At 44.7% G+C, this 12,336-nt stretch overlaps 1 long non-coding RNA gene across 5 annotated transcripts in view; it reads left to right on the top strand.

The window, feature by feature from the left end:
* The window catches only part of LOC146811204 (uncharacterized), a 117,739-nt gene that overhangs the window by 22,754 nt on the left and 82,649 nt on the right, over positions 1–12,336 (top strand). For all 5 annotated transcript variants that reach the window (XR_014966695.1, XR_014966694.1, XR_014966698.1 and 2 more), the window contains exon 2: positions 207–238. This is a non-coding gene — a long non-coding RNA (uncharacterized LOC146811204). The remainder of the gene's footprint in view (positions 1–206; positions 239–12,336) is intronic.

Here is a 12,336-nt window from a genome sequence, read left to right as displayed (position 1 = left end):
TGTTAATAAAGCCTCCCGCAAACACTTCTTTAAATGGTTGTGCACATGTTAACTGTTCTACTGGTATATTTTGTGCTTTGACACAAGATGTCTGCAAAGTTTGCCACTTCTCTTTAGGGCACGTCTCATACAGAATTTCACAACATTTGGCTATCTAAGCCATACGATGTTTCTAACAATTTTTGTATTTTCATTCTGTATTGCAGGCATGACTTCCTGTCAGTTTTTGGGTCTTCCGGTAGGTATGACACAAAGTACAAATACCCGTAATTTAATGTCAGATACAAAATGTCTAGGTCATTTCATTCATCTCATAGTGTTGTCCTATTCAAGAAACAATTTGTAAAAGTATGAGTGGAGGTTTTTACTCTAGCCTGAGCATACTTTAAAGTATGTTTCTATTTGCAAACATTCGCAAAAGTATGTCTGGAAAGGTGTATGTACCAAGTACAGGTTTCCACTAGTACTATTTGAGAGCGGAAATTTCATGTGGCTTTTGCAAGAAGGCATTTTTTGGCATTTCACAGTTCTCCATGGCAGAGCATTCTGCACCACATGAATGGAAACTCCAGTGCAATTATATTTTTAATTCTTTTTATTGATTTTGGTAACTTATACCACAGCACATCGAAACATCAGTTCGTTATCATGTACCGCAATGTCCGAGCAGCCCATCCATGTTGTAGACATATACAGTTACAGCACAGTATTGCATAAAGCATTTTTGGCAATTCTTTGTGACTGTAGGCCAGATGTATCATTATTACAATTTGCGAGAGTATAATAGCGAATTTTACCGATTCGCTATTATAGACTCGCAAAATGCAATGTATGTAGGAATCTGCTAAAATGTAGCCATTCCTACGCATTCCTTATTTGCGACTCGCAAATTGCGAGTCGCAAATAAGGAATGGCTTCCCATTCATTCCTACAGGCCAAGAGGCCCATAGGAATGAATGGGAATTGCGTACGCAATTTGCAAATACCCAATAGGTACTCGCAAATTGCGCACGCAATTTCAAGGCTGCAAGGTTTTCTAAAGGACACCCTGTTGCACCCCTGAAATAAGCATGTGTGCACATGTGGCGCGGCATGTATGTGTGCCACATTGCACTTGAAAAATGCATAAAATTGCATTTTTCATGGAAATCGCAATTTACCATCAATCTGAAGTTGGTGGTAATTTGAGATTCCTTACAGCAAAATCGCAATTTGCGATGTCTACCAGAATAACATTTAGGAAATGGCAAATTGCAATTCTCTAAATGCTTGCGCAAAATAGGGAATCGCAAAATGTTGGCGATTCTCTTTTTGCGATAATTTGCGATCGCAATTTATCTTGGTACATCTGGCCCATAGTACCTTCCAACATTTTACAATACCGCAGTGTGCGTTAATAAGTATGCTGTCAACAAACTCCAAATATCTCTGGTCTCGAGGTTCGTGGTAGCTTTTCTGCTTACAATTCTAATTGCTCTTGCAAGTAGTTTATATCTCTCAGCCATTTATCAAATTTAGGAACTGATCTCTTCCTGCAGTGTATCGCTACTCTTCTTTTTGACAGTAGCAGCCCCCCACGGCCGCAAGCTTCAGATTTGCTTGTTTCAGTGATCTCACCAATTTGAGTAGACACATTTTAGGTTTGCACTCCACCGGCCCCATTATCATTTCAGTGAGTGCCTCACGTACTTGACCCCAAAATTGACCCACCTTCTCATACTGTCATGGCTTGTGTAGAAAATCAACTTATTTTACTCTGCAACGTCTGCCCCTATCATCGTCCCTTAATCCAGATCTATACAACCTAGCAGGGGTATGGTACATTTGTTGCAGATACTTAAAGTGAATTATTTGTAAATTGCTGTTCGCTGTCAGGGCCCGGAAGATAACCCAAAGCGGACCTTGCAAAAAGAAATTCAGACCAGCCTCCAAAAAATCACTGGAGTTATCTGAACACTTTTATGCAAGGTTTCTAACTGCTGCACTTCTACAAAACCGGCACCCCAGTAACAAAACCGGCCATTCAGCCTCCCGGGGAAACACTTGATGCCCGGCATGGCCAGTCTGGCCATGTTCCCTGTGAGCATTCCCATCAATGTACAGCAAAATCTCCAGTCCTCAGGGCTCAGTGGTATGTCTAGTAAAGCATTCCATTTCAATGTGTTGTTTTGAGATTTTCCTGCTGTGTTTTTATGTATCAGCTTGGGATCAGTTTCTTTGGGGATGAGCTTGTTAGGAGTGTCTGTAATGGATTCAGTGTTGGAGGTGCATCTGGGGACCTCAATCTATGATAAGTAAATAATAGTAAGGGCCTATTTCTTCCAGTTCCACAAGTTTCTCCCCCAGGTACATATCCCAAAGCGTTGTCGCCTTGTGCTTCTTTAATATTTCTAATGCTCATTTCTCATGCATGAAAGATAATTTGGGATAGTATCCCAGTTGTAATGCTGGTGCATATAGTGGCAGCTTTTTTGCCCAGGATCCTAGGGCCCGCCAGGCCTCTGTGGTCAATCAATTGTATTTATTTCTTTTCAGGGTCTCGGCTTTCGTCTATGTGTAGCCATTTCTGACAGAGGTGTTGGGTGAGCGTCATCATTCTTATAGTTAAATGTAGCATGTGTGGAGGGGGTGAAGCCAGTAGTTTGCAAAATGCGCTTGAGCACAATAGTAATAAAGCTGTGAGTCTGGGGCTCTGAAGTCACCCATTTCATAAGGCAGGGTTAGAGTCTTCCACTTGATTCTAGGTTGTTTCACCCCTCAGTTCAGGGTAATCATGTGTGATGAGTGTTTTAAAAAAAATCACTGGTCAGTGTTACAGGTATATTGATCAACAGGTGCTGTTGCTGTTGTAGTTACTTTATTCGATATATTAAAAATATCATAAAAGTTTGGTACAGTAAATATAAAAACATTTTAAAACCCACTACAACTGTGTACTTCGATCGTTATACAATTAAAAGCGATAAAATACAAAACAGTAATATTATACATACAACATGATCAAAGACCCCCGTTTGTCGGTACATTAGGCAAGGATATTCATTGTGGGCCGGAGGTCTTAAGTTTATAGCTTAAAATTAGTGCACCTTAAGAAGCTTGCGTCTGATCCTCCAGGCCTAGCCCAAGTATTTGGCAGTCCCACAGATGGCACTAGGGGCTGATGTATCATGGGTCAGGATGCGCAGTGCCACCCTAGCAGACCTGGTCCCCAGATTTTTGCAGACCGGTATCAGCCATCTTGATCTTGGTTGCCGGTATGCTTGGCATGCAAACATAAAGTGACCGATAGACTCTAAGGGCGAGGCACAGCCTGGGCAACCTTTCAAGCTCGCGGGTGCCGTACTCCATCTAGATTGAAACTCGTGGAGTGGGAGAGTACCATATCTCATTTTGAGATAAAGGGACCTATCTTCAGGAGATTCAATCATGTCGAGAAAGAGTTCCATGCTAGGTGCAGGTTTCACATCCAGGAAAATCAGAGTTAGCTTACCTCCCTGATTTCTTAGGTTATTAGTCATGACCCATTCCCAATACATCTTTTTTATCAGTGGTTTGGGTGGGGGGAGCTGGGTTTCCCAGGCCTCTTCCAGACCTATCTTCTGGAGCTCCTTTTTCAAGATCGATACCCAAGGAATCTTGCGCTCAGCTCCAAGTTTTATTAACTCGTCCAGGGCAGAAGCATACTGGTGGAGTTCAGGGGTTCTTCGAAGCCTAGCCCAGTATAGTATAGGACGCGGCCTGGCCACATTGCTAATATTTTGTCTACCGAGATCGTTACGGAGAGGAACTAGCGGGGTAGACAGAGGGAGCGAGAGTAAGTCTCTGAAGAACTTATTCTCCGATCTAAGCAGCTCTGTTAAGTTTTCGAACCCCCACAGTTCCGCCCCGTAGAGGGCCGCTGGTATTGCCTTCCCCTCGTAGACCTTGACTGCCGCAGCAATGGGCCTGCTGTAAGAGAGTCTCTGATGTTTCGAGGCTCTCTTATGGGCAAGAAGCATTTTCGATAGGTGGGGGGCCCATTTTAGCTTGTTGTTTACCCTGACTCCAAGATAATCAAAAGCCTCAACTAGCTCAAGAGTAGTGTCATTAAGCTTGATGTTATTCCTAAAATTTTTAGAGGGTGATAGTGCCATTAGCTTAGTTTTTGAAGTGTTTATTTTCAAGCCCCTGATGTCACAGAAATGGGAAAAACGTGAGAGCAATCTTTGCAGGCCCATAGGGCTTTTAGATATCAACAGAGTGTCGTCAGCAAAGAGCAGGGTGGGTGTTTTTTCCCCGCACAGGGTTGGTGCGTCGACCGTGTCATCTCTCAAATGGTCTGCCACCCCATTTATAAAGAGAGAGAACAGGGTCGGGGCTAAAACACAGCCCTGGCGCACCCCTTTCTCGACGATTATCCTCTCTGTAAGCTGACTCTGATGCCCCCATCGGATTTTGGCAAAATTACCTTCATGGAGGCGTTTGAGGAGGTCCAGGATTAAGGGGGGGATGCCCAAATCATACAGGACCTGCCACAGCTGTAGTCGTGGGACCAGGTCAAAGGCCGTTTTTAAATCAATAAAAGCCAAATACAGGCTGCCTTTTTCAATGACCACAGATTTCCAATGTATGGTACAGAATCTAAAAACCTGGTCAATGGTGCCAACTCCCTCCCTGAAACCAGCTTGAAAATGGCTCAGGATGCCCTCCTCATCTATCCAGGCCTTGATTCTGGTAAGGAGGACTCTGCCAACCACTTTTTGTAAGACATCAATTAAACTAATCGGTCTGTAGTTGGCAGGGTCCCCCCTATCCCCTTTTTTATAAATGGCCACCACCTCCGCCCCCTTCCAAGAACCCGGAACCGGGCATCCCAAGGCTAAATTATTTAAAATACGGAGAATAAATTCTGCCCATAGATCTTTATCGTGTAACAAGAGATCGCCCGGGAGACCATCAGGTCCTGCTGCCTTTCCCGGAGCAATCATATTGATTGCAGAGAGGACCTCCGATAGTCCAAACGCGGCCTCCATTTCCAGGGGTACCAAGTTCTCAATTACCGGGGTTAGGTTCTCTGGAGCCGTTCTTTCCCCAAATGAGTAAAGGTCAGAGAAGTGCTGGTGCCATTGACTCCCCGTTATATGATTTGGGATTGGGTCAGCCCCTCCCCTAGTGCTGACATTGATGAGGCTCCAAAAGGGAGCTGAGTCTTCTTGTAAAGCTGCGGCCTTTAGATCCTGCCAGTGATCAACAGGTGCAAACAAATTGGAAATACAATCATTTTTATTAGGGTGATTCTATCTGTCAGCGATAAAGGCAGTCGTATCCATCGCAACACTTAATGTTCAAGCTGGGATATAGTTATGTCAGACCACTAGGTCTGGATCTCTTTGGATCCATATCCCTAGATATTTAACCTGTTCTGTGCTCCATTCTAATGGAAAGTCTAGTTTACATGGCACTTTGATTTAACTTAAAAGGAATATAGTAGACTTTGTCAAGTTAATGCTTTATTCTGAGTACCTCCCATATTGAATGTGCTCTCACGCCACTGGTGCTAGATGCGCATATGGATCACAGACGTACAGTACCATGTCATCTGCATATAGTGATATGGCAAGTGGGCTTTGATGGAAGCACTCAGCTGCCATGGCATGCCTCTGTCTAATGATGCATGTCAATGGTTCTAGGGCTATCACAAATAAAATTGGAGAAAGGAGGCCTGCCTGTCACATGCCTCTTGTGATATAGTGGAGCTGATGTAACTCCATTAATTCGTACCATGGCCTGAAGGGCTGTGCATAGGAGTTGTACCCAATCAAGGTAGACCTGAGGCAATCCCATGTATTTCAAGACTGTAAACACATATGTCCATTCTATGGCCGCATCCAACAACACCGGCACCGCCTATATGGATGGGTCCAGCGGGTGTAATATTGCTAAAATAGTTCGTAAATTCTGAGCTGTGGATCGAGTGGGACTAAAACCAGATAGTTCTGGCAGTATAATTTTTTAGAGTAATGGTTGGAGCGTAGGAGCTAGGATTTTTGCATCTATATTAATGAGTGATAGAGGTCTGTAAGAATCACAATCACAATTCTTGAGTGCCTTATCCGGCTTAGGTAGGGCGATGATGAGGGCATCTTTTTAGCGTTTGCCTCTGGAAGTACATTAAATAGGTGTGGTGCTAATATATCCACAAATTCTTTATAGAACTCAACAGTGAGGCCATCTATTTCGGGGCTTTACCATTAAGTATGGTGCTAATGGCCTCCTTAACCTCCTCAACCGTAAGTGGTTTTACTAGGTATTCCCACTGTCCCAGCGAGAGCCATGTCAACGCTATGTCCTCTAAATAATTTGCAGTCTTGTTTAATGTGGCTGAGCTATGCTGTTGTTATTGGGAAGTGTAAGGGGTAGATTTACAAGCCCCTTGCATCATTTTTACGTAGCGGCGGTGTAAAAATGCGGCCTATTTACAACGTTATAAAACCCTGCATCACATTATAACTGCATCAGGTATAATGTATGCAGGATGGGCATTGCCACGGAAAAAAGCCTTGTAGAAGTGACGCAGTGAAATCTACAAGATTGCACTGCACCACTTCTAGGACGTCACTGCGTCAAAACCTTATGCCTGCTTGGAGCAGGTGTAAGGAGTGACACAGCACAATGAGGATAGGCCTCCCCATGCATTGCAGGAGTAGCGTCATGCTTGCGTCACGACTCCAGCAATGTGTGACTTTTGCGCCAACAGAGGCGTCAGAATTTCTGATGCATCTGTCAATCCTTGCGCCATGGTGCGTCATATTGTAAATACGGCTCATCCTTGGTGGCACAAGGGTTTTTCACCGTGGTGCAGAGAAAGTAATGCAACTCTACAGATAAGTCACTTTCTTGTAAATCTGCCCCTAATAGTTTTTAAATGTATCTAATATGGCCAGAGTGTCATATACATGATGTCCATCTTGTGTTTTAATGTGCGTTATGTGCAAAGGTGCCTGGGGGCTCCCTGATCTTAGTCGCTAGGGCACTACCCGGTTGTCCCCCCTCCCCATATGATATTGCTACATGTCTTTTAGGCAGGTGGTGGATTTCTTGTTCCACTACCTCTTTATATTCTGTGAGCTGTTCTCGTATCATGGTTAGAATATAGGGACTTGGCGTTCTCTCATATTGGGTTTCTAGCGTACAGAGGTTCTGTTCTAATTTTTTATGCTGGTTGCATAGTGCTCACAGTTCTCCCACTTGTGTGCTTATGCATTGACCCTAAAAGTCACCTTAAATGATTCCCAAAGAACGTCCGCTTCTTCCACTGACCCCACGTTAGGAGCAAAGTACTCTTGTATAGCAACTCGTAGACCATCTCTAAAGACAGGGTTGTGTAAGGCTGTCGGTTAAAATCTCCTGCAAATGGAGAAGGGGTATGAGTCGTTACCTTTATTACGAATCTGACCAGTGTGTGGTCGGAGAGTGTCCGGGGCATATGATGCAATGTAGTAACCCATGTGTTGACTTCTGTGGTCACTAACCAATAACCCTATCTGGACCATGTCCAATGAACAGATGAGACATATGCACCTTCCTTTCTATCAGAATTTCGTAGGCTGGATATGTATCCACTAACCCCCTGTCTTCCATTCCTTCATGCAGTACGCTAGCAGAGTGTTTGCCCTACCAGTCTCCTGTAGCTGCTCAACCCCTCAGTGGGTGCAAATATAAGTTGAGACCCCAACCCCAAATAATAAAGGTGAGTTGTTACTTATGTTGATGATGTCATGACCGCATGTAGAAATCGGGGTCATCTATATTCAGCACACAAGTAGCTATCAGGGTAATCATAGTACCATATATTCCACCCTGTAGTAACAAGAATCGTTCCTACCTTATCTGCTTCAGAGTGGGTTCGAATAAACTAAACACACACCTTTTTTAATATGAATACCCCTGGAGTATTAAGGGTAGGAGGAGGCCACTTGGACACCCGCCCAGGGAGTCCTCAAACTTCCTTCTGTGTGCTTAGTACGGTGCGTCTTCTGGAGAAGTGTGATTTGCACATCTTGCCTATCTAGATATCCCAATACCTATGTTGTTTTTCTCCGATTTTTTAACCATCGAACATTCCATGTTAAAAGTTTCAACTGGCTCTTATTTGCCAGTGTTACCCCACCAATATCATCTGACCATGAGGCTCTATCTTTATGCTGAACTTTTATAGTCAAGTAAATGCATGATGTCTCCTTCTGTGCTGTGATGCGAATATAAAAACAATACCCCCTATCCAAACCCACTAAAGACATATACATAGCCCCCCTCACCCCCAGTCACAGATCTGGGTTGAATCCATCATCATTCTTAAGCTCACTTCGTCCCCTCAGTTCAGACCCAGCTATATGCAAATCAGTCTTGACCCTGTGCCTCATGGGAACAGTCCAGTCGAGCTGTCAAGGCAGGTCTTACCTGAACCAGAAACAAGCATCCTTGAACCGGTTTCTGGGTAACACCCTTCATCAGCCAGGCTAGCTTGAATCCAGTGGCAAAGTGAGCAAGGAACCCACGTCAGGGCATACCCTGTCAACTTAGGGCGAACAAAGCAAACACAAGGAGATGATGGACAGAGCGATGAAACTTTTCAAACACTCACCCCCAGTCACAGAGCTGGGTTGAATCCATCATCATTCTTTAGCTCACTTCGCCACCTCAGTCAAGACCCACCTATATGCAAATCAGTCTTGACCCTGCGCCTCATGGGAACAGTCCAGCCCCAACTACCAAGCCAGGTCATCTCTGAACTGCAAACAAGCATCCTGGCACCAGTTTCTGGGTAACACCCTTCATCAGCCAGGCTAGCTTGAATCCTGTGGCAAAGTGACCAAGGGACTCACGGCTGGGCATACCCTGCCAACTTAGGGTGAACAAAGCAAACACAAGGAGATGATGGACGGAGCGCTGAAACCTTTCAGACACTCACCACCAGTCACAGATCTGGGTTGGATTCATCATCATTCTTTAGCTCACTTTGCCACCTCAGTTCAGACCCAGCTATATGCAAATCTGTCTTGACTCAGTGCCTCATTGGAACAGTCCAGCCCGAACTGACAAGCCAGCTCTTCCCTGAACCAGAAACAAGCATCCTGGGATCAGTTTCTGGGTAACACCCTTCATCAGTCTGGCTAGCTTGAATCAAGTGGCAAAGTAAGTAAGGGACCCACATCTGGGCATACCCTGCCAACTTAACTTCAGCAAATGTATTGCATGCCACTTGCACTGCCATTGTAAAGTCTGGAAAGAAGGCCACCATATTGCTTTGGTGTTGGATTTCGCCTTTCTCTCTTGCCATACGGAGTACCATGTCTCAGTCTCACTAATTTAGTAGACTGGCATAATAGGTCTCGATGACACTCCGAAGGGAGGTCTTTTCGACAGGGACCTGTGGGAGCCCTCGACAAACAGCATGGCAGTGAGGTTCTCTGCTCCAAAGAATGATCAAAGCATGTCCTCCACATATCTCTCTATCAGACATGTGTGTGTGGATTCAGGTGTTCCAATTATTCTCAAATTGTTGCGTGGGAGCATGCCTTGAGATCCTCATCCTTGGCCTGTATTACTGCCAACACGTTTTCCGTAGTTAGACATTTGCATATGACGGCCAGCAAGTCATCCTCCACATTGGATATGCGCTGTTCTGCTGCAGTAATCAGGGTGGTTTGCTTATCCAATTTGATTGCCATACAATCCATGCGTATATTAAGAGAGCCAATCTTCCTAGTTATAGGTTAGAGACTCTGCTGCATAGCCATTGATGTTGCCTCCAGAGTTGTTGCACTTGAAGGCTGTGCTTCCTCAGTCGATTACAGTATACGATCAAATTGAGACTTAGCGAAGCCTCGAGATTCAAAAGTTAGGCAAGATTGAGCTCTGTCTACCTTACCCAAGTTGCATGCAGTTGTACAGGCCACTATTAGTTGGCGTGTCTCTCACAGTGCCCCGTGCTCAGGCACTCCCTCTCAGGCAGCATTTAAGGAGCTTCTCAGCAAATCATCTCAGTTCTGCCTTATGGATACACCTCCATGCCACTCCCTACCTCATTACAGATGTCTCTTCTCCAATGTTGGCAAGTATTAGACTCTGACTTGTCTCTGCGATTCACTGTAATGGATCCTGTCCACTTTTCATGCCACTCTCAGGTCCCTACATTTCCATGCAGCTATTTACTACTTGGGTATGCTTCTATCCTTCACTCTGATGAGGTAGCATGCATAGTGTATGGTGCAGAGTGTGGTTCGAGTGCAGGTGCACAATATCCCTTCTCCAGCCAAGGGGGAGGATGAATTAGCAGATTAGCTTCTCTTGCACTGGTCAAATTTAGCAGAGCAGGTAGAATCCTCATTAAGGGTATGCAAGAGAAATTGCTGTTCCTAGTCAGCCAAATATCACATACCATCATGCTACTAGGCCTCCTGAGCTACATTATGCTGACTGTATAATTCAGGGCCCAGTTCAGCAGCAACTCCTATGGAGCTGTCTCGCAGCAAGAGGGGTTTCTAGGCCATGTTCAACTGCTGCGTTCGTGTGCTCCCCCCAGACCACAGTGTCAGCCCTCACATCGTACTGTTGCCACTTGCATCTCTACATTCCGCCGTTCTGTCACATTTGCTGAATCTCACCTGCCATGTGTTGCATGAGCGTCGCAGTCACAACCATATTTTCTTTTTCCCCACAGTCTGCCCCCTCACCACATGGCACAGACCACAGCAGTTCACACAGTTGTTTCTGCGTGCCCGTCAGCACTGTTATGTGCAGTCAGTGTGCCTAAGCATTCGCTGCTGTCGTTCTTCCGACCAGTCCGCACTGATTCAGCTCTGGGCTGCTGTGCATATCCTGCAGCCACTATCTCATGGGTACAAGGCGGCACATGCTGGGTCCCCATCTATTCACCGCTGACTTCCATAGAGTGCCCTTCTCTGTGTACCACGTCTTGGATATGGCCTGCACGTAGCCGGGGTTTTTCTAGGCTGCACTCAGTTTCTCACAATGGGTCACTGTTCATCAGTCCGTACCCTCACTGCCTCGCTGCCATCTGTTGCTCCTCAATTCATTGTCCCCCCCAAGGCCCCATATGCTGTCACTTAATTGCCATACACTGCATGGGCATCTGCAGCAGCCTTCGTAATCGATCTCTCCCTGTAGGATGCTATATTGGTGGATGGCCCCAACTGGAGCAGGCCGCACAATTGCTTCCCTGCATCCGGGGTCCACTCTTTTACAGTCCCGCTTTCATCAGTGTTGCAAAGTGCGACCAGTTCGGCCCCAGTGCCCTATATCGTAGCTTCTCCATCTCCTTGGCTCCATCCTGCCAGGTGCTGATCGGCTCCGCAGATCATGCAGCCACCATCTCGGGCCCACAGGACAGTTCACTTTGGGTCTTCCACTATGTTTGTCTTAGTCATCAACAGCCCAGTATTTTTCCATTCTTAGGGTCACTCAGGTGCATTGCAACTTTCTATATATCATGCCTATGGTTTTGAGCCTGGATGGTTGCCAATAAGCAGCCAATAATGAGTCCCAGCCGGCAAAGCTGCACTAGACTGGGGTCATCTTGCCCTGGGCTCCCTAGTGCCACCAGTGTAATTTTTAACTCCTTAGGAAAAACATTTTCCCCCTGGAGAATTCCTTTAGACTACCTCCAAATCTGGAGGTGACCCATTCCTATTCTGTCCTAGCAGTGAACTTTTTTTTTAGACTTTATTTGAAGTAAATCTCTGAACATCTACCGGGTACAAAGGGACAGAGTTGAGTTTGGGAATGGCCACAAAAGCAGACTTTTGGGGCATCTTCAATCTTCCTGGGCAACCACATCTTGAAATGATCACTTTGCACCCATTATGATGAATTTGCTATTTCAGATTTGTCTGCACATAAGGCAGAGAAATTCACAGTAGTAAATGCATTTCTGCCTGCAAGCAACATTATTAGAGATTACTGGCAGGCATAAAAAGCCAAATTCAGTTGTGAACATATCTTTAAGTTTAAAGTTTATGATTCATCTTGCAGAATAACAATTACGATTGTTTTTAATGTTAGTGTGTTAGTGGACCACTTTCAGTGTATTATATTGGTTGATTTATTTCTGATATGACTTATTACCTCAGAATTCCAAAGTGCCTAGAGTTCATATAGTTATCTAATTTTATATATATCCTTCGGTGCACACACACACGCACACACACACACACACACACATATATATATATATATATATATATATATATATATATATATATATATATATATATATATATATATATATATACTTAAAAAAACAAAGGTTACAGGAATGTTATAGTTAGGAAATGG

This window comes from Triturus cristatus, chromosome 7 (assembly GCF_964204655.1).
Source record: "Triturus cristatus chromosome 7, aTriCri1.1, whole genome shotgun sequence".
Classification (NCBI taxonomy): domain Eukaryota; kingdom Metazoa; phylum Chordata; class Amphibia; order Caudata; family Salamandridae; genus Triturus; species Triturus cristatus.
This window is presented reverse-complemented; position numbering and strand designations above follow the sequence as displayed.